Source organism: Erythranthe guttata, chromosome 8 (genome assembly GCF_056151865.1).
Source record: "Erythranthe guttata isolate IM_541 chromosome 8, IM_541, whole genome shotgun sequence".
NCBI classification, from domain to species: domain Eukaryota; kingdom Viridiplantae; phylum Streptophyta; class Magnoliopsida; order Lamiales; family Phrymaceae; genus Erythranthe; species Erythranthe guttata.
In genome coordinates this window covers 8,571,535-8,595,546 of record NC_142540.1, presented here as the reverse complement: position 1 = coordinate 8,595,546, position 24,012 = coordinate 8,571,535, and the positions used below count along the sequence as shown (strand labels likewise).

The following is a 24,012-nucleotide window of genomic DNA, read 5'->3' as shown; positions in this document are numbered from 1 at the left end:
TCACGTCGTACGTATGGCCCTCGAACATGTTGATCTTTGCGTAGTTCCTTTAGTTGGGTAACAATTCCTTCCATCCGATCTTGGAGTTCTTGGAAGCGTTTGTCCATTGACGTCCTACGATGCTCAATTCTTTCTCCGTAATAACCGGCCTTCTCGGACATGATCAAAGATATATCTTTTTTTTTTTTTTTTTTTTTTTTGAGACACTAACAAACTCTTAGACTCTAAGAAGCTTCAACAAAAATAAATTTCGAATATTTGTTTTTTTTTTTTTTTTTTTTTTGTGACGAAGACTCAAGACAAAACCTAACTTAGACTCTAAGAAGCTTCAAACAAAAATAATTTCGATTTTTTTTTTTTTTTTTTTTTTTTTTTTTTGGACTCTAAATAAACAAAACAAAAGAGTAGAAGACTCAGCAACAATAGACACGAAACGAGAAAAACAAAACGAGGACACGAAAAAAAAAGGACTGACTCAACAATCAAGATAAAGGATAGGCGAAACCTGTTTTGGATGTTGGCTCTGGTTACCAACTGATACGAACCCCGTAGAACTTGTTACGAGACCCAATACCCTACGCGGAAGCAAGATCGAAGACACCCAAAAACAAAGATTCAAGTTTGGCGGAAGCAAGGAACAATGACCCCATAGCTATAAAGAGCTAGAAACCATTATTATCAAGGTGAAATATAATATTGACCCCGTGGTTATAGAGAACCAGAAACCAATACTATGGCGCTAAGAAAGTTACAAGAATCCACTTGTAAAATCCCGAAATTTGCTGTAGAACAGCGAAGGAGAATTAACTCTCAAAATACTCAAATATGCATTAAAATTCGTCTTCTAAAATAAGCCAAATTGGCAACCTATTTATAAGGTCTAAAAAGACTCCTTTTTCACAAGGAAAAGGACTCCTACCTAAACTATAATAAGGAAACATGTAAATAAGCAAATCCTAACCATTAAGGACTCTAAAATACCAAAATAAAATAATAAAACCTAAATTAAAAACGTGCATAATTAAATTAGATAACTTGATCTTCAAGTCGGCTTCTCGATCACCCTTCTTAACTCGCGACATTGGGCTGTGCACGTGCATGCACTTAAAGCTCAATTTCGACACTGTTCCACTTCGAATATCTCTTCGCTCAAAACATGAAAGTTGTAGATCTTTCAGTTAGCTTTCCGAATCATTTTGAATCATCTCAATCGGACTTCGGATGCGAGAGTTATAACCCGAATGGTAAACTCTGCCAGAATAGGCGAGAATCTCGGATGCATGGAATTCGACTTGTCCAACGACTTCTTCTCTTTCTTTTCTTCCAATTCCAAACCATAGACTCTTCAAAGGCCTGATTCAAGCCTTTACTCTTCAACTTCAACACGAACAGCTCCATTAATCTCACTCGCTTTCTCTTCTTCCAATTCTTTGTCTTGGAGCTTGTGCGGATCGTATCATTCTCCCCCTCTTTAAAAGGATTCGTCCTCGAATCCGGACAAATATCACAAGGTGTATAACCAAGATAGATCTCTCTGTTTGGTAGCGAACTTACACATCTCTGCACCACATCGCCAAACACACTATCTAGCATCCATTGAAGTGGATATGAACACGAGTATTTTGTGGCTTGAAGTTCCAATGCGTTCAACCTCTGTATAGATAATGATTGAAACATCTCTCTAGGCACCGCCATCTCATCAACATTCACACTGAGAGTCTGCACTTTGGCCAGCTCGGCATTAACCTCGATGCATGGCTGGATCATATCAGATCTTGAATGTTATGTGGATGACTTGGTGGTTATATCCAAAAAAAGGGAAGATCATCTCCAAAATTTGAGAAAAGTCTTCGAGCGCTTGAGAAGGTACCAATTGAAGATGAATCCGTTGAAATGTGCATTCGGTGTTACTTCGGGGAAGTTTCTTGGATTCGTAGTTCGTCACCGAGGCATAGAAATCGAACAAGCCAAGATTGATGCAATTTTAAAGATTTGCGAGCCTAGGAACATTCATGAGCTCAAAAGTTTGCAAGGAAAGTTGGCATACCTAAGAAGGTTCATTTCAAACTTAGCCGGTCGATGTCAACCATTCAGCCGACTTATGAAGAAAGATGTTCCCTTTGAATGGGATGAAGCTTGCACTAGTGCCTTCGAAAGCATAAAATCGTATTTAATGAAGCCTCCTGTGTTGATTGCACCAGTGCCCGGACGATCATTAATACTCTATATTGCTGCTCAAGAACGATCTGTCGGAGCTTTACTAGCGCAGGAGAATGATGATGGAAGAGAGAGCGCCTTATACTACTTGAGTAGAACAATGACACCAAATGAATTGAACTATTCGCCAATCGAAAAAACATGCTTAGCGCTCATTTTTGCAATTCAAAAGTTGAAGCATTATTTTCAAGCGCATGTTGTCCGCCTAATCTCAAGGATGAATCCTCTAAAGTATGTCATGTCAAAAAACGTCCTATCCGACAGACTTGCAAGGTGGTACCTGCAATTGCAGCAGTTTGACATAACATATATTCCACAAAAGGCTGTGAAAGGACAAGTTCTAGCCGATTTCTTGGCGGATCACCCTATCACTGCAGAGTGGGAGTTATCCGATGATCTACCCGATGAAGATGTTCTTGTGATTGAAGCTAGTCCTCCGTGGAAGATGTATTTTGATGGAGCTTCTCACAGAGAAGGAGCGGGCGCCGGAGTAGTATTCGTCACATCCAACGGCGAAGTGTTGCCTCACTCTTTTACCTTAACACAAAATTGCTCTAACAATGTTGCTGAATATCAAGCTCTTATCCTTGGGCTAGAAATGGCAGTTGATATAAAGCAACTAAATTTGGAGGTATATGAAGACTCCAAGTTGGTGATCAATCAGATACTCGGATCATACGAAGTAAAGAAGCTCGATTTACTCCCTTATGTGGATTACGCTAAAACACTTATCGGATACCTTGGTGATGTGACGATAGAACATGTGCCTAGAAAGGATAACAAACAAGCGGATGCATTGGCAAAACTTGCTTCTACTTTAGCCATGCCCGAAGACGGAGCTCATATATCAATTTTCAAGAGGTGGGTCGTACCACCAATCTTTGAACATGAAGAAATTGAAGAAAACGAAACTCGAGTGGTTTACGTGTTTGAAATCGAGAAAGAAGACTGGCGTCAATCATTTGTGGATTACTTGAAGTACGAAAAGTTGCCTAATGATCCACGTCAAAGAGTTGATATTCGACGTCGTGCGGCTCGTTTTATCTACTACAAAGATACACTTTACAGACGTTCATTTGATGGAGTCTTCTTGAGATGTTTAGGTGATGACGAAGCCGTTCAAGCCATAGAAGAAGCTCATTCCGGAATTTGCGGCGCCCATCAGTCAGGACCCAAATTACATTTCCGAATAAAAAGAATGGGTTATTATTGGCCATCTATGGTAAAGGATTGCATGGAGTATGCCCAAAAATGTCAACCTTGTCAATTTCATGCAAACTTTATTCATCAACCGCCGGAGCCATTACACCCTACTGTTGCCTCATGGCCCTTTGATGCTTGGGGTTTGGATGTGGTTGGACCTATGACAAAGTCTTCCGCTGGACATCTCTATATCTTGGCAGCAACAGACTACTTTTCCAAATGGGCTGAAGCAGTGCCTCTTCGAGAAGTAAAGAAGGATAACGTTGCCGATTTCATCCGCATCAATATCATCTACCGTTACGGAGTTCCTCGATATGTGATCACAGACAACGGAAAGCCATTCTGCAATGGTGTGATAGATAAACTTTGTGAAAAGTTTGGCTTCAAGCAAAGAAAGTCTTCAATGTACAACGCTGCCGCCAATGGACTCGCCGAAGCCTTCAACAAAACTTTATGTAATTTGCTGAAGAAAGTGATCGCCAAGTCAAAACGTGATTGGCACGAAAGGATGGGAGAAGCTTTATGGGCTTATAGAACAACGTATAGAACACCTACGCAAGCCACTCCATATGCTTTGGTGTACGGTGTGGAAGCAGTCTTGCCTCTTGAAAAACAAATTCCATCATTGAGGATAGCTATACAAGAAGAACTCACTCAAGAAGAAAATGCCCGCTTGCGTCTTGCAGAATTGGAAGCTCTTGACGAGAAAAGATTAGAGGCACAACAAAGTATTGAATGCTACCAAGCTCGTCTTTCTAGGGCGTTTAACAAGAATGTGCGGCCAAGATCGTTTCAAGTTGGAGATTTGGTACTTGCCGTAAGGATGCCCATCATCGTCACTCATAAAACGGGAAATAAATTTACTTCAAAGTGGGATGGTCCTTATGTCGTCAAGGAAGCGTACACAAATGGAGTGTACAAGTTGGTTGCCGAAGATGGTTTAAGAATTGGTCCGATAAATGGAAAGTTCTTGAAGCGGTACTACGCATGAAGCGGAGGAGAAGGCTCCTGGCCCGCATGAGTTGAAACTGTGCACGGCTTAAAAAAAAAAAAAAAAAAAAAACTATCTTTTTTCCTTTGAACTACGTTATGACTTGATCCCACTCGGGGTACGTAGGCAGCTTAGATATTCTCTAAGTTCAGTCCTTTCCTAAAAAAAAAAAATCTATCTTTTTTCCTTTGAACTACGTTATGACTTGATCCCACTCGGGGTACGTAGGCAGCTTAGATATTCTCTAAGTTCTGTCCTTTCCTAAAAAAAAAAAATCTATCTTTTTTCCTTTGAACTACGTTATGACTTGATCCCATTCGGGGTACGTAGGCAGCTTGGATATTCTCTAAGTTTAGTCTTCTCCTAAAAAAAAAAAAAAAAATCTATCTTTTTTTCTTTGAACTACGTTATGACTTGATCCCATTCGGGGTACGTAGGCAGCTTGGATATTCTCTAAGTTCAGTCCTCTCCTAATAAAAAAAAAAAAAAATCTATTTTTTTTTTCTTTGAACTACGTTATGACTTGATCCCATTCGGGGTAGACATGGCCCCGGGTCGGGTTGGGTCCGGTTCCGGGTCGGACCCGCCGGGTCCGGGTCCGAGTTTTGGAGGACCCGAAACCGACCCGCGGGGAGGCGGGTCCGGGTCCGGGCCGGTTCCACTCGGGTCCACCCGGTTTCGGGTCAGTTCCGGGCCGGGTCCGGGTCCGGACCGGATTTTTAAATTTTGTCCAAAATTGTTATGGATGAGATTCGAACCCGGGTCACAACACACCTGAAAATAAATCAAAACAACTGAGACAAGATAAATATTTGTGAAATTACTTGCAAGAAATATACATAAAACATAAACAAAACAGTATGAAATGATTATAATAAATAATGTTAAATGGATTGTTAATTATCATATTCATAATTATTAAACCATTTTAATTACATTATTAACAAATATAATATCAAAATTAAAAGGACTTTAGATTAATCCATTTAAATCTTACGATTCGATTCTAATATTTGAATAAAATGTATATGTAAAACAATGATTAAATCATATGGTCTACAATTTAATTCCTACGATTTTTACAAATTAAACCAATTATTAAAAGAGAAATTACATCATAATATTTTGATTATACTAGTCATATATAATGTTATTTTTAAAGTAAGAATATTAATTGAAATGAGATATAATCTATTTTTGTTAAAATAAACACCATTTATATAAATAATTATCTTATGATAAAATACTCAATAATATTAATAAGTTATCGTCAACAATTGAGGTTAATCGACTTAAATTAATTGAAATGGGTTATAATTTGTTTTTTTAAATAAACATATTATTTTATTTTTCATTCGATTTTTTCACACTATCGATTTTAATAATATAAGTTAATTTTTAATAAGTCAACGCATTTGTTTATATATTGAATTGATTCAATACTTTATATTTTTCAACAGTGGAGCTTATATTGATATATTAATTAATAATAGATGTTTTGAAGTATTGAATTGTGATTATATATATTTTTCTTATATTGCATTTGTTAATTATTTAATTAAAATTATTTAATAATAATTAATATGAAAATTAATAATTTATTTAACATATTTATCATTTACGCCATAGGTTTACATTATATACATTTATTGTCTATATTTAATTAAACATATTGGTTGGCCTGGTGGTAAAATGCTCCTTATTCTACCCGGCGCTCCGAGTTCGAACCCCAGTTTGCGCATTTTTGGACAAAATATCGGATATTCTCGGGTTGACCCGTCGGGTCTTCGGGTTGGGCCCTCGGGTCCCCCCGCCGGGTAGACCCGTCGGGTCCCGGGTCCAAGTAATCGGGACCCGAAACCGGCCCGTACTCGGTCGGGTCCGGGTTCGGGTCCATGGTCAATGGGGCAGGGCCGGGGCGGGTCGGGGCAGTCAACGGGTCGGGTCCGGGCCGGGTCCGGGTCAAACCCGACCCGTGGCCTTGTCTAATTCGGGATTCGGGGTACGTAGGCAGCTTAGATATTCTCTAAGTAGACGCTCATAAGATATTCGGGATTCGGGGTACGTAGACGCTCATAAGATATTCTTCGGTGCATCAAAATTCCCCACGTTTTAAATATTATCTTCCCACCTCATTAAATCAGAATCACCGACAAATTCAAGGGTATCTCCCCGCTAGATAACAAAGAGCTACAAGTATTTATCTCTCATAAATAAAAGGCATAGAAAAGGAAAGCAAGCTGCTTGAAAACGAAAAGACGGTAACAACCTTAAAGAGCAATCAATCTGTGGAAAGCTTCGTGTGAAGAGAGCAATGGCCTTGAGGAGAATTCAACCCAACGAGTCCACGGTACAACATGGGAAGACGACGAAAGATTTGATAGCATAAGAGATAAAAGCCTCGAACAAAATAATTAGTCTACGTCGGCAAAAGTGGTGAGTCATCTATCTGCCGCTTGTGATGAGTCGTCAAAACATTGAAATATTTGCACAAAGAAGCTCGCTAGTGGATGTGACATACCTTGGAACATTTGCACAAAGAAGCTCGTTGTGGTGATGCGCCAAACTTTGGAATAATCGCAAGCATAAGCTCTCTTGTGGTGAGGCATCGAACTTTAAAATATTTGCACGGAGAAGCTCGCTTGTGGTGATACGCCAAACTTTGGAAAGTCTCGAGAGGACGCTCGCTTGTGGTGAGGCATCAAACTTTGAGATAGTCGCGAGAAGAAGCTCGCTTGTGGTGAGGCGTCAAACCTTGGAATATTTGAACGAAGAAACTCGCTTGTGGTGAGGCATCAAACTCGGAAATATTTGCATGAAGAAGCTCGCTTGCCGTGATACGCCAAACTTTGGAAAGTCTCGAGAGGACGCTCACTTGTGGTGAGGCATCAAACTTTGAGATAGTCGCAAGAAGAAGCTCGCTTGTGGTGAGGCATCAAACTTTGAGATAGTCGCAAGAAGAAGCTCGCTTGTGGTGAGGCGTCAAACCTTGGAATATTTGAACGAAGAAACTCGCTTGTGGTGATGCGCCAAACTTTGGAATAATCGCAAGCAGAAGCTCTCTTGTGGTAAGGCATCGAACTTTGAAATATTTGCACGGAGAAGCACGCTTGTGGTGATACGCCAAACTTTGGAAAGTCTCGAGAGGACGCTCGCTTGTGGTGAGGCATCAAACTTTGAGATAGTCGCAACAAGAAGCTCGCTTGTGGTGAGGCGTCAAACCTTGGAATATTTGAACGAAGAAACTCGCTTGTGGTGAGGCATCAAACTCGGAAATATTTGCATGAAGAAGCTCGCTTGCCGTGATACGCCAAACTTTGGAAAGTCTCGAGAGGACGCTCGCTTGTGGTGAGGCATCAAACTTTGAGATAGTCGCAAGAAGAAGCTCGCTTGTGGTGAGGCGTCAAACCTTGGAATATTTGAACGAAGAAACTCGCTTGTGGTGATGCGCCAAACTTTGGAATAGTCGCAAGAGGAAGCTCGCTTGTGGTGAGGAGTCGAACTGTGAAATATTTGCACGATGAGACTTGCTTGCGGAGGGCATGAATAATCAAAAGTGTGCCTTCATCAGCGGGTTGATGCTCGAATAGCCAATTTTTGAGAAAGTACCTATGCTTGTCCCCAAGAATCACCTGGCCGTTGAGCTGACGTAGAGAAACTTCTTCTATTGTTTTTTTTGCCCCACTTGGAGTTTGTAGAATCGGAGTATTGTACATGAAGGGTTGTTGTCCAATGGGAATTCTTATGCATGAAGAGTTCTTGTTCAAATTTTCTAATTGCAATTAAAGTTGCATTCCAAGTCTCTCTCGTCATATTTGGTTTCGAGTGGGACCAGTTGCTTTTATATATATATATATATATATATATATATATATATATATATATATATATATATATATATATATATATATATATATATATATATATATATATATATAAAAGACAAAAACATGATTCCCTACAAAGAGGCGTATACATGTGTTTATTCAATGATTTTCTTTTTGAGGCCGATTTCATTAAAAAAAAGAAGAAATCGGGTCTAAGTTTAATCCACTCTGATTTCACAAAGGACCCATGGAATCAAAATAGCAAAGGGTCGTGTCTATGAGAATACCGACTTATGTTTAGAAATGAAAGCTCCAAACTATTCGTGTCTTATTCACTTCAAGATGCATCGTCCGTGAACAAGTCTCGAGGGGGCATTTGTAGACGAACAAATTTTCAAGCAATTAAATTGCTAATTTCCATAGAGCCGAGTGATTTTTAATCAAGTGGCAAATATGTAATTATGCATATAAAGCCATATATATTATATATTAAATATCAATTATATGTTTTTTATTTTAATATTAGGAATTAAATAAATTCCTAATTTAAATAGATAATTGATTTTAAATATATATATATATATATATATATATATATATATATATATATATATATATATATATATATATATATATATATATATATATATATATATATATATATATATATATAAATATATATATTGACCAATAGGATTATTTCTTCTCCCTCAAGTTACAAGAGGAATATCAATTTAAATCAGCCCAATCAAATCGTGCCACGTCATCAAGAAGGCCCATCAAGAACTCTTGTTCTACCACTATAAATAGGGACCCTCCATTCACAATTCAAACACAACTAAAGGAGAAGAAACCGTAGGAGCAAAATTCTCTCTACAATTCAAGAAGCAAGGAAGAAGAATTCGTAGGAGGTAAGATTCTCCCTCTACATTCAAAGTGTTCTTCGTCAAATTCGAGGTGTTCTTGAGCAAATTCAAGGCATTCTTCATCAAATCCAGCGTCCGATCCGAGATAACGGTGCCAAACCTTCGGATTAACGTTAATCAAATTCAAGTCAAGATCATTGAAAGATTGAAGGGCCAAATCCATCAAGAACTTCAAGATCTTCAAGTCAAATTTAGTCACAGTTCAACGTTCGATCCGAGATTCAAGTCGCAAGACCCTTGGAAAACGTTATTCAAATCCAAAATCAAATCCGGAGAAGATCAAGTCAACGACCCGACTCCGAAAATTCAAGTCAACTATATATTGTTCTAGAGAGAAGAATCAGAGGATTAAAATAGAAATTGTAACTCGCAATTTATTTATTTTAATTCGATAAAATCATCTTTGTTCATTTTTTTCTTGTTTGTTTATATCGCAGATAAGAATTTGTTGTTACAGACCCCCTTATGGTATATAATTAGGCACATAACCCCATTATGGTATGAAATTAGGCACATAACCCCCTTAAATAGAAAACTGGAAAAGACTAAATTACCCCTATAATTTAGCCGAATTACAACGATACCAACTATTCGTTGGTTACTCTATCAAGTCAAAATGTCTTGTTTTAATTTAAAAATAACTATTCTATAAAATGAAAAGCTTAATGAACTCTTTTGTAAAATGAGAAATATATATAATATATTATTGTATTTTTGTAATTTTACAACACGAAAGGTATATAATACTACAATTGTACGAATGACAATTTATTCAATTTTAGAAATCAATTTGTAAATCTCATATGCTACAAATCAAATATAAATGGTTTAAACTCAATATAAAATTATGAACTATCAATTTCTTTGTTCAATTATAATTCGGTAAATTAATTCTACATATTTCAAAGCTTTAATATTATTATTAATTATAATTATTATTTACTATTTTCTATGTAATATATTATATTACAGTTGTTATCGACTTTTAATTTTTTAACAAATAAAGTCGTTATTCTTTAGGGGTAATTTAGTCTTTTCCAGTTTTCTATTCAAGTAGGTAATGTGCCTAATTTCATATCACGGCGGGGTCATGTGCAAAATATCGAAACCACAAGGTGGTTATATGCGTAATTTCATACAAAAAGGGGGTCATGTGCAAAAATGTCAAAACCACAAAGGGGGTTATGTGCTTAATTCATACCATAAGAGGATCATGTGCAAAATTAATGTTCAAACCACAAGGGAGTTAAGTACTATTTACCCTAAATTTTATGATAGATAAATGCGCATCCTTTTTGGGAAAAGAGTGGAGCCATTTTTGTTTGAAATAGCACGAGAGTGGAGAAAAAGATTTGATTTATATTACTATATTTTTATAAAAGTAAATAAAAATTGAAGTACACATAGCAATAATGCATAGTTAACTGGATTGAAAAATGGGCCCCTCGTGGATCGTGCCAAGACCGGCTCTGGTGACTGTATAACTTACACCGGCGGGTCGGAACAAAATTTTTAAAATATTAGGATGCTCGCAATGAGTTTATTTCTTTCTTTATTTATTTATTTATTATAAAGTATTAAAAGTAATTTTCACTTATCTTATATATGAATGTGAAAAAATGAATTTTTATACCATACTTCAATAATATTCAAACTTAAAATTCAAAAGTTAACATTAATATTCAAAATTAAAGAGCAGCAAAATCGAAACAATAATTCAAGTACATAAATTGGTTAATACTTAATAACGATTTAAAAAGAAAAGAGAATACTAAATTACAACTACACCCTTACTACTATCTTCCATTTCTTTTTGTACTGCATAGTGAGAGAATATTCTTGCTTGTACTCTACGCCTGATCATGCAACTGGGATTTTGGGTTCGCCTAAGTTGACAAAAGCCTACGCACAAGCCAATATTCGTGCTGCTTGTCACGGACTTGTTCCCTTAACAAAGAACCGTGCGGCCTTAGCTCCTTCTCGCCCCTTGCGATAGCTAAGTCAGCCTCTCCCGAATGTGTTGCGAATACTTAAGTGATGGAAACGAAGAAAGAAATTAAGAACATAAGAGAGTTGGTAAGAAAGTACTCTATTGCTTGAGTGCTTATTGTATTTCTTGGATTTTGTTGGATTTGTTGGATGAATACAAATGAGGACCCTACCTCTATTTATACAAGACCACCTCCTCAATGGACGGTGGAGATCGATATGATCTAACGGTTGGGAGTGGAACACTCCAAAGAATCCCTAAAATGTCTCTACCTACCACCACCTACCTCTACCTACCTCTATACATTTGGGCCAACTTGGGCCTAACCCTATTTGGGCCAAGTCCTGGTCTTCCTAACCTCCCCAACCCAAGGGAAACTGGCAAGGGGTTGGGTCAAAACTAGTGGGCCGTGACATCCTCCCCCGCCTAATCCGGCGACGTCCTCGTTGCCTCGAACAAGTGGAGACGATCTTGAAATCGCCACAAGTCTTCCTTCGTCTCCCACGTTGCCTCGGACTCGGGTAATCCCTTCCATTTGATGAGGTATTGAATACTCGGTGGAACTCCCCTACGTCGCTTCAATTGTCGGCCGAGCACTTCCTCGATCTCCTTATCGTATGACTTAGTCATGATGGGTGGTGCTCGGTGCGACTCTCCTCGGCTCGGGTCTTCCTTGTCTTCGTGATAAGGCTTCAACATACTCACATGGAAGACCGGGTGGATTTTCAAAGAACTTGGAAGTTCTAAACGATACGAAACTTTACTGACCTTGGCGATCACCGGGAATGGTCCTTCGTACCTCCGCACAAGTCCCTTGTGCATGCTCCTCAACACCTTGAATTGTTGGGGCAATAGTTTCACCATCACTTGGGCCCCAACGTCGAATTCCCGTGGTCGTCGTTTGTCGTCCGCCCATTTCTTCATTCGTTGTCTAGCCTTCTCAAGGCATGCCCGTGCTAAGTCGGCTTGTTCCTCCCACGACTTAACCATCTTCAATGCTCCGGGACTCCTTCCATCGGTTGCCGTAGCCAAAGTGTGCGGCGTAAGCGGTTGTTGTCCCGTTGCAAGCTCGACTGGACTCCTCCCCGTGGCCTCACTCCGCTGTAAGTTGTAAGAGAATTGAACCACGTCGAGGAGCTTCGCCCAATCTTTTTGATTGGCTCCCACGAAGTGCCGTAAGTAGCACTCGAGTAGGGCGTTCACCCTCTCCGTTTGCCCGTCGGTTTGGGGGTGAAAACTCGTTGAGAAGCAAAGCTCGGACCCCAAAAGTTTGAAAAGCTCCGTCCATAATCGCTCCGTGAAGCGTGGGTCTCGGTCGCTTATGATGCTCCTCGGTAGTCTCCAATATTTGACGACGTTCTTGAAAAAGAACTGAGCTGCCTCCTCCGCGGTGCAATCCCTCGGGCAAGCTATGAACGTCCCGTACTTTGAAAAGCGATCTACCACCACCATGATAGATCCGGCCCCCTCGGACTTCGGCAAGGCACTAATGAAGTCCATTGAGATCGACTCCCATGGTCGCTCGGGGATTGGGAGTGGTTCAAGTAACCCTACCGGCTGCTTATTCTCCATCTTGTCTTGTTGGCACACCAGACAAGTCTTCACATATGCGTCGACACTGTCCCGCATGTGAGGCCAAAAGTAGGTCATCTCGAGTAACGCCACTGTCCGCCTTTGGCCCGGATGCCCCGCCCACTTGGTGTCGTGGCATTCCCTTATGAGGTCCTTCCTCAAGCTGCCCCACTTCGGAACGAAGAGTCGTTGTCCCTTCGTGTAGAGTAGGCCGTCTTCTACCCAAAATTGCCTCCTCTTGCCCTCCTTGACGAGTCGGATTAGCTCCTTGGCCAGGGGATCATGTTCGAGCCCTTCTCGGATCATGTCGGCCAAGTTCCCCCTTGTCGAGCTAATGGCTGCGAGTTCGGCTTTTCTATTCAAAGTATCGGCCACAACGTTCACCTTCCCCGGTTTGTACTCCTTTAAAGCGGCTAAAAATGTCGGCTCGCCCCGTCGAACTCCCTTGGCAACTTGCGTGGCCGACAGTTGCCTTGGTTGCGTGCTTTCTTCCTTAGTGGTGCCGTTGATGGCCGGCACCATGCAAAGTGTCCCCTTCTCTAAAATGCAAACCGAATTGAAACAAGGCATCGGGATAGCCATTACCTTGCGGAAGAAGTCCATGCCTAGCACCACCTTGAAGTCATCCATCGGTGCTACCGAAAAATCCACTTGGCCCTTCCAAGTGCCTAAGTGTAGCTCCGCGTCTCGTGCTACACCGTTGAGCGGTTGTGCCTTAGCGTTAACGGCCTTGAGCCAACCGTCTCGTCTGGTTCACCGTAGGCCAACCCTCTTGGCCTCGTCCTCGGTGATAAAGTTGTGGGTCGCTCCCGTGTCCACCATCACCTTTGCTGGGGTATCGTTGATGCGGGCCTCCACGTACATCAGCCCCTTGCTTGATGTTGTCGGCATCGGATTGGCCTTTAAGGCATTCAGAAGTTGGAGCGATCCCATGTTGCCTAGCTCCTCGTTTGTGCCTTGCTCGGCCTCTTGTTGTAAGAGTGCCGACAATGACCACATCTTGGGACATTGACTCATCGTATGCGGCTCCTTGCACACGAAGCATCCCCCCTTAGGCACAAACGACCTCTTCTTCTCTTCAAGTTGTTGGTGTGAGGATGGCTTGTCTCCTCCCTTCGAGGTTGACGCTCGCCTTGGGTCTCGGTTGTCTCGATGGTCCCGACTATGATTGTCCCGTCTCTCTTCTCCGCCTTTAGTCGGGTTCCACTTCTCTTTTCGCCCCGAATCTCTTGGTTGATAGTCGGTTAAAGACTCGGCGGCGACAATAGCTTCATCGACGGATTTGATGTCTCGTCGGTGGAGTTCTTGCTTGGCCCAGCCTTGTAACCCATCGGTGAAGTGGAAAAGGAGATCCTCCTCGGAAAGGTTGGGAATTTGAAGGGTGAGGGTGGTGAACTCCTTCACGTACTCACGGATTGAACTTCGTTGCTTGAGTTCCCTCAACTTCCTTCGAGCCTCATAAACGACGTTCTCCGGGTAGAAGTGTCGCTTTAGTTCCCTCTTGAACTCTTCCCAAGTATCGATTCGGAAAATGCCTTTCTTGATATTGGCGTGCTTCCTACGCCACCATAACATAGCCGTATCGGAAAGATAAAGGGAAGCAGTTCTTACCTTAGTCGTCTCGTCGACTAGACCGATACCCTCGAAATATTGCTCCATCCTCCATAGGAAGTTCTCGACTTCCTTGGCGTCCCTTACGCCATTGAACCTCGTTGGCTTCGGGCAGTCCACCCTTGGACTCGAAGTAGCACCAGTGTTCCCACTAGCGGGGGCCTTTTTGCACAAGGCCAAGTCGTCGCGCATCCCCTCGATGCTCTCTTGGAAGGATTGGATGATGGCCTCCAATCGATCCAACCGTTCCTCCCGCAACGCCTCATTGTCTCTAGACAAATCGAGTTGCTCGGCGACGTGATTCTCCAACACTTCCGTGTCGTGATCGAGCTTCTCGAATCGTTCGCTAAGCTCCGCTATGGAGACGTTATTCTCGAGCCTCTCGAGTCTTTCGCCATTAGCACGGCCTCATTAATGGTACTCTCCCCACGAGCCTTGCTGTGGTCCCTCTTCTTCTTGTTGTTTACTTGGGCCTCCCTGCCACGTCCCTCCATTACGTACGAAATATCTTCAACGTTCGCCATCGTTGAGAATTCGATCAACACAAAGCCCTTAGCCGGGCTCTGATACCACTTGTCACGGACTTGTTCCCTTAACAAAGAACCGTGCGGCCTTAGCTCCTTCTCGCCCCTTGCGATAGCTAAGTCAGCCTCTCCCGAATGTGTTGCGAATACTTAAGTGATGGAAACGAAGAAAGAAATTAAGAAGATAAGAGAGTTGGTACGAAAGTACTCTATTGCTTGAGTGCTTATTGTATTTCTTGGATTTTGTTGGATTTGTTGGATGAATACAAATGAGGACCCTACCTCTATTTATAAAAGACCCTACCTCTATTTATAAAAGACCACCTCCTCAATGGACGGTGGAGATCGATATTATCTAACGGTTGGGAGTGGAACACTCCAAAGAATCCCTAAAATGTCTCTACCTACCACCACCTACCTCTACCTACTTCTATACATTTGGGCCAACTTGGGCCTTACCCTATTTGGGCCAAGTGTTGGTCTTCCTAACCTCCCCAACCCAAGGGAAACAGGTAAGGGGTTGGGTCAAAACTAGCGGGCCGTGACATGCTGCTGCGTTTTATGATATGAGGTGGTTCATATACGTGTTGTTGGGTTATTTTAATAAAATATATATTTTATTATAAAATATAAATATTGGTTTTGACCACATTTATAAGGTCATTTAGACCACTATTTTGAAACCTACAAAATTATTATTTTGCCTCATAAAATCTTCATATTTTCTTTAATAATATATTAAATAGAGGTTTTATGGTGGTCATATGTTATACTATGTAAATGGGGTTTTGGTGGCTTTGTAAAGCTATGAGAGAAGAGAAAAAAAAAAAAACACTTTTCCTGCGCATACTATATACATATATTTTGAGCTCTTGTTGTGTGTCGGGTGTAAGCTTCTACTTCACTCGAACGTGCAATTTCGGTGAAGTTACAGCGGAGAGATAGGCTGGGCTGTTGTATCCTATAGGCGACACGATCGGAACCTTTTTGCACCTCACTAGAGAAGGGGTCGTGAAATTCGTCTTAAGAGAGCGACCTAGTCCGCGCCTCACCTTGCCTATCTCCATATTATTGTGTATATTATTGCAGCTAATTATCAACTAAGAAAATATAGAGCAAATAGAGAACGAGTTTCAATTCGCCAATTCGGTGATCAATCGTCAAAGTGCAGCCCGAATTCCAACAATTTAAGACGAATTTTGATCCCATAAAGATGAGCTTTGACGATGGTCCAATCAACCCTTGATGATGAAAAGGGAGATGATTCAATTTTAATTTATTATTATCTAGTGTTGACGAAACAAAATTTTATGATCGTATTTTTGTTGTAGGTGAATCAATGATCAAATTTCCGACCTGATATGATCATAATATGAGAATGTGTAAAACACAAGCGTTGTAGGAATTTCTGTTAGTTGTCCGAAACATCTTGAATTACTAAAATCGGACACCGAACGAGAGAGATATGCTCCAAATACTGAGCACGGCTAGAGCTGTCAAATTGTACGCGACTTTTGACGAATCCATAGAATATTGAGGTATCTAAGTGCCAATTATCAAATTTGGTATGTTCATCTTCTATTATTATTTTCTGCAATATAATAATTATATTACTGCATGATAAGTTTATTGTTGACTTGTATGAATTATTTGTATCACTTTATGAGCCATGTGGTTTGCTTGGATTATTTGGCCTTATTACTTGGATTGTTACTTGTGACTGAAAGACATATTATTAAGAGATTGTTAATTGTGAAATCCGCTAGTATCTTGGTATGGCATTACTCAGGCTCCGGAAAATTTACGGTTCGCTCGTGCTACCACAATATCATATCGGGACAAACGCTTACGAGCGGCTACAGTCCTGAGTGTAAGGGTTCGAGTAGCGGCGAAGTTGATAGGAACTGGAACGTGCTCTGGCATCTTCCCATTCCTCCAAAAATTCGGGTGTTTTTGTGGCGAGCCTGCTTGGAGATTCTTCCCACGCAATTCGAACTGACTAGAAGAAGAATCTCTCAGTCGGCGGTGTGTAACATATGCGGTTATGAAAGAGAAACGTCCCTTCATGTTTTTATGGTCTGTAATGGCATGGAGAGGGTGTGGAAAAATAGTCCGTTCGAGCTCAACGGGTCCAAGCACTTTGGTTCCACGTGGGAATGGATTAAATATCTTCAAACGGTTCTCCCGAAGAATAAATTCTTGCTTGCCTTAGTCGTCACTTGGGCAGCCTGGCATCAGCGAAATAAGATTGTTCATGGCGATGACGGATTAACAGGCGAAGACCTTGTGAGCTAGTGTAGGAATTTCATTGTCGACTTCCAACGCGAAACACAACTGACTATTATACCTCAACAACCCTCACACATAGCCGTTTGGAATCCACCATCGGAGGGGGAGGTAAAGGTTAATTTCGATGCATCATTCCCCATGGGTAAAGACTTCTACTCAGTCTCCATGGTTGGTCGAAATTGGAAGGGGGAATGCATTTGGTGGTCAGTGACTAAATATCCGGGAAGACCGAGGCCGGTTGATGGAGAAGCTCACGCGGCCCTACACGCTTTAACCAAGGCGCAGGGAAAGAGATGGTCGAAAATTACGCTAGAAGGGGATTGTCTACAAGCAATTATGGCACTCAAAGGAGGGGAACTTACGGAAACATCTTTTGGAGCATACATAGAAGATTGTTTCAGTATTGCCAAAACTTTTGTTTCATGTCAGTTTAGTTTTGTTAAGCGGTCCGGAAATGTTCTAGCTCACCATCTAGCTTCAATGTCGGTTTCTTCTTGTACTGAGGGAGATGTCCTCCCAGCCTTTTTAGCACCATTTAATTAATGAAATTGATGTTTTTTCCTCAAAAAAAAAAATTAAAAAAAATATAAGCTTGAATTTGTTATAGGTGTTCATTTGTGTCAATTGACTGTGATTGTGAGACATTTAATGATACACAAGGAATATAGAGAGATTTTAGGGATAAGTGCTGAAATTGTTGAGTAATCCACTATTATTGAATTTGCAATTTCATACTTGTATTCTTGATTTTTATTAAAAAAAAATAAAAGAATTTTTATTGTGCTAATTGAATGCACTTGAATTCACCGTTATTATGTGGACCACTAACCTGAGCTATTAATAAGATAAGTAATTATGTGATGAGAATTAAATTCATTTTTGACTAGCTGTACTAATAATATTACTATGTGCTTAATTACATCTAATCCGTTTATTACCGTTATTGCAGTAGTGCGCTATGCACCGTCATTTTATATTTTTTGCACTATCGGTCAAATGAATTAAGTGGATTATTATAATTCTTTTAAATGGAGATTGAATTATATTAAGTAAGCACATATATGATATATATTTTGTGAAAGGTGTGTCGATTTGTTTTGTCTGTTTTTATGCTTACCACTGATAATATATTGGTTAATGGTTATCAATCGAGTAGTTATATACCTCATTAAAATGTTGATTGCTAGACAATTTTATAAACTGATAAATAGTACTAAATTTTAATTGCGAAAATGAGCATGATGAGAGTCAATACATTTTCTCTTGATTTATGATTCATTGGTATGCTTTTAGTATTGAGGAATAGTGGGGGTTTTTAGTGTCTTCTTATATGAGCATGTTACAATTGATTTAAACGTGGTATATGCTTAATTGCTTATTTTATGATCACAAATTGTTTATAGTGATAATGTGATTTTATACATTATGCTTTATTTGCAATCTTGAATATGCAAGTAATTAGTAAATGCCTAATTTGGCATATACGCGACATAGATGTTATTTAGAAATGACTAAAAGTCGATATTGATTTGCGAAAATAAATTTGTGATTTGTGATGTGTGAAGTAAAACGTTTTTTGAAAGTTTTCAATATTGTTGAATTTTGAAAATCTAAAAGAGAGGAATTATATTCCAATTTTTCACCTTGTGTGAATGATGTATATGCCGATAATTTAAAATTCAAAATTCATATCAATTTTGATTGATTATTTTGACATTAGCCTGCGATGAGGCCGGTTGATACCGAATGTGGTATATAAAATCATAATGTGTGATAAATCAAAATGCTTTGTGCTTTGTTAATGAGATTGTGAAAAATCAATGATTTGCGCATTGATAGATGTGATTCAAAAACTGCAGTTGGAATATTGCGATAATCTTTTAATGGGATCCGGAACCATTAAAAAAAAATACAGTACTGTGAATATATGTGAAAAATCACGTGAAATTTAAGTGAGAGTATATGAGAAATGGTTAATAAACCATAAAGTCTATGACACTACATTTGTGAAAATATATTTCACATTATTTCAGAAATAATCTGAAATGCATTGAGGGGGATTGTGTTAAAGCCTAATATATTTTGTAAAGTTGTTGATGATGATACTACCGCCTAGGGGCTAGAGATCCTACGAACTAGGCGAAGAAAAACGAATCTGAAAGCAACTTGATAGTGATAAAAGTGCACATTTTTATCCATCCCTATGATGCGTGTGCACTAATAAAGCTCGTAACGAATTGTGAGGTTGAGACTTTGATCTCTTAATGAGTTCTATAGCCCGAATGTGTGGGGTGTTGGAGTTACGTAAACATCCTTGATAGAATTCACCTTGTGAGTGTGGAAGTGGGGCCGCTTCCTATGGGAATATAGGCTATTCTCTAGAGCGCTCACGAGAAATGGGGTAAAGCACAAGGCCATTAACGTGCTGGCTTTAGAAGCTTCGATCGGGACACTTTGAGTATTATGTGTGCAATATGATTCTACGTGCCCCAAAGGGTCACAGTTTCAAGGCTAAGTCCACTTTGATTCTAGTACGAGAAATATATTGTACTAAGTGAATGTTTCAAGGCATTGCGCACTTTTATTATGCATAATATTCCGCAAGAGCTCAAGTATAATTATATTCTTAATTTTTATTAAAATAAGTGGGGGATTGTTGGGTTATTTTAATAAAATACATATTTTATCATAAAATATAAATATTGGTTTTGACCACATTTATAAGGTCATTTAGACCACTATTTTGAAACCTACAAAATTATTATTTTGCCTCATAAAATCTTCATATTTTCTTTAATAATATATTAAATAGAGGTTTTATGGTGGTCATTTGTTATACTATATAAAAGGGGTTTTGGTGGCTTTGTAAAGCTAGGAGAGAAGAGAAAAAAAAAGAAACACTTTTCCTGCATACTATATACATATATTTTGAGCTCTTGTTGTGTGTCGGGTGTAAGCTTCTACTTCACTCGAACGTGCAATTTCGGTCAAGTTACAGCGGAGAGATAGACTGGGCTGTAGTATCTCATAGGCGACACGATCGGAACCTTTTTGCACCTCACTAGAGAAGGGGTCGTGAACGTCTTAAAAGAGCGACCTAGTCCGCGCCTCACCTTGCCTATCTCCATATTATTGTGTATATTATTGCAGCTAATTATCAACTAAGAAAATAGAGAGCAAATAAAGGACGAGTTTCAATTCGCCAATTCGGTGATCAATCGTCAAAGTGCAGCCCGAATTCCAACACGTGTTTCACGTACTTTGTTCTATCGTTCTGTAGTATCAAAAGACATAACGGAAGGATATGTAATGAGAATGAAAAACGAACAATGTCGAGCCACCACCTTGTAGTCCAAATAATACGCGTGCTGCAAAACCAACAAGAACAATCAAAGTGTTGAATTTTCGAAACATAAGTCAATTTACTATTAGTCTGTTAGTTAAGTCATTGATGGCCACACACTTGATTTCGTTAGTTTTAATGAAAAATGACTCAAAGTGTTGAATTTCTGAAACATAAGGTATCAAATGTGTTTTTTTTAACATGAGGTACCAAATGTGAAATTGGTGTTAATGTGAGGGACGAAAACTGTATTTTCCCAATATATTTCTTATTTTAATTTTAATTGTCAACGTGCATTAAATTAATTAATTTTTAAATTAAATCCCGTTCATCGCACATAAAAGAAAAGTAAAAAAAAAAAACTCATTTACTATAAAATAAGTTCGCCGATAAAATAACAACAAATTCTTAAATGAATTAGCCGTAATTTCCAATATTCAAAAACTAATTTTCTGTTAAATTAAAAAAAAATTAAATGTAACTCAAGAATGTAGCAATTAAAATCCAACACCAAAGGCCAAAACTGAAAATGAAAGTCACTAAGTAATTTCATATATAGTGTTTCTCTTGATGCAATGATTCCATATACAACTTGATATTCTCAACATCGTCGTCCGATTCCGGATAAGGTTCCGGTTTGAAGAGCTTCCACATTCCAACGGGATATCGATTCCAAATCTGATTCCCATTCCCAACTACAACATCTCCACAAAACCTCCCGTACATCCTTTCACATTCCGTATACGGCTTCACATACATATTATAAAACCTCAATCTACTCTTCTTAACCAAATTCCTCAAACCTACTTCATCTCCAAGCCCGTCGCTTGACCTCAAATATTCAATCACATTAAACCGAGGAACAATCTGTTTTTCGAAATTCACACCTAAATACTCCGGAACTTCAACAATGCATCGAATGTCAAACTTTATTGTATTAAATGCAATATTTTTCTCGATATCACCCACTTCGTAAAGAATCACTTCGGCTCCTTCCACAACACCGTAAACGCATCTCTATATATCAGCCTATGTTTTCTCAAGCAATCGATTCTCAGCTTCGCTTCGTACACTGCCCTAAATTCTCCATTCCAAAAAAATTGATCCTCAATCGTTGCTCTGCATTTTAAAGTCCTTAGCATCTCTACACAATGTGAGAACTCCCCATGTTTGAGTCCAAGAACTTTCGGTTCTCTGAGAACCTCTCTTCTATACTCATTCGGCGAAAATCTCAAATCTCGAAATTCTTCGAGTAAGGGCTTCAATCTGTTTTGCACCCCAAATGCTAGAATTCTGGGAAATAAACCGAATATTTCTGTCAAATTTCTCCTCTACTACTCCAACTTTCGTCAAGAAATCGACTTTGTTGCGAATTTTGGCATCGTTTAATATGATTGACCTAGGTGAGGTTTCTATGAAATTAAAAAATACTACCTCGTATTACCTCTTATGAACAAATACTATGAAGTACAGCCCAATAACTTTTCTAGACCCTTCTAAATTTATTTTAATAAAAAATCATTTATAATAAAATAAATCATTTATGTATTGGAAATAACGTGTTCTATGAGTGAGAAGAATTCGAAATGTATAGTCATATTTTTCTTCTAGTGAAAATGTCATTCATTGTAGCAATCGAATTCGAAAAGTGTACTTCATCTCCATGCCTGTCGCTCGACCTCAAATATTCAATCACATTAAACCGAGGAACAATCTTTTTTTTCAAAATTCACCCATAAATACTCTCAAACTTCAACAATTCATCGAATGTCAAACTTCATTGTATTAACAAAATACGCAGTATTTATATCGATATCACCCACTTCGTGAAGAATCACCCTCGGCTCATTCCACAACACCGTAAGCGTATATCTATATATCAGCCCGTGTTTTATCAAGAAATCGATTCTCAGCTTCGCTTCGTACCCTGCCTTAAATACTCCATTCGAAAAATTTGATCCTTAATTGTTGCTCTGCATTTTTAAGTCCTTAGCATCTCTACACAATGTGAGAGCTCCCCATTTTCGAGTCCAAGAACTTTCGGTTCTCTAAGAACCTCTCTTCTAACCTAGCTCATTCGGCGAAAATCCCAAATATCGAAATTCTTCGAGTAAGGGCTTCAATCTGTTTTGCACCCCAAATGCTAGAATTTCGGGAAATAAATCGAATATTTCTGTCGATTTCTCCTCCGTGGACTCCAATTTTCGTCAAGAAATCGACTTTGTTGCGAATTTCGGCCTCGTTTAATATGATTGACCTAGGTGAGGTTTCTAAAACCCTGGTGATTGTGCCCTCGGTAAACCCTAAACCCTTGAAATTGCTTACTTACCTGAAAACATCGTCCGGCTTTACCCCCTAAGTTCCTGGCAGTTTCTAAAACATTCCTAATTGCCATTCCACGCTCGACGATTAATTCGCAGCTTTATAATCCCAATTAGCCACAAATTCCAAGAAAGAAGAACTAAATTTCAAAATCAAGGGTGATTACCTATCCTTTAATTCTCCATTGAAGCTTTTTTTTCTGGCGATTTTCTCACCTTTTTCGAATTATATATGATCGCTTTCTTCGCCCTTCAGCTGGAACTTTTAATTGCATCCACAAAATGATTGAAGACTATTTGTTCTCCCCTAATTAATTTGGAAATTAAATTAAATAATACTACCTCTTATTAGCTCTTACGAACAAATACTATGAAGTCCAGCACAATAACTTTTCTAGACCCATCTAAATTTATTTTAATAAAAAATCATTTATAATAAAAAAATCATTTATGTATTGTAAATAAAGTTTTCTATGAGTGAGAAGAATTCGAAAAGTATAGTCATATTTTTCTTCTAGTGAAAATGTCATTCATTGTAGCAATCGAATTCGAAAAGTATACTTCATCTCCATGCACGTCGCTCGACCTCAGATATTCAATCACATTAAACCGAGGAACAATCTGTTTTTCAAATTTCACCCCTAAATACTCTCGAACTTCAACAATTCGTCGAATGTCAAACTTCATTGTATTAACCAAAAACGCAATTTTTTTCTCGATATCACCCACTTTGTAAATAATCAACCTCGGCTCCTTCCACAACACCGTAACATTCCATGTATTCGTCGAGCTTCGTCAAGTTCTTCATTTCAAACTCCTTTATGAGTTGGACCTTTAATTTATCTATCTCCACCTTGCTCTTGAACGCAATTAGCATGTCATCCACATACAAGAGCAAATAAATGAATGAATCATTTTGGATTTTCCGGAAGTACACACAATGATCAAATTGGTTGCGATTGTACTTGTGCTCCATCATGAGCTGGTTAAAACGCTTATACCACAGGTGAGGAGACTGTTTGAGGCCGTACAAAGATTTCCGAAGTTTTTTAGGCCCAATTTTATTTTTATGCAGCTCGATATCCATTGGGTTGAGACATGTAGATCTCCTCATCCAAGTCTCCGTTTAAAAAAATCAAGTTAGTAAAGCTCGAGATCGAATTGAGCTACCAACGCCAATATTATTCGAATAGACGAA

At 39.1% G+C, this 24,012-nt stretch overlaps 2 pseudogenes; both read right to left on the bottom strand.

Moving 5' to 3' along the window:
- Positions 1-21,042: 21,042 nt before the first annotated feature.
- LOC148768458 (transcription termination factor MTERF15, mitochondrial pseudogene) lies at positions 21,043-21,858 on the bottom strand (annotated as a pseudogene).
- A 103-nt stretch (positions 21,859-21,961) lies between these two features.
- Positions 21,962-22,964, bottom strand: LOC148768457 (transcription termination factor MTERF15, mitochondrial pseudogene; annotated as a pseudogene).
- Positions 22,965-24,012: the final 1,048 nt, after the last annotated feature.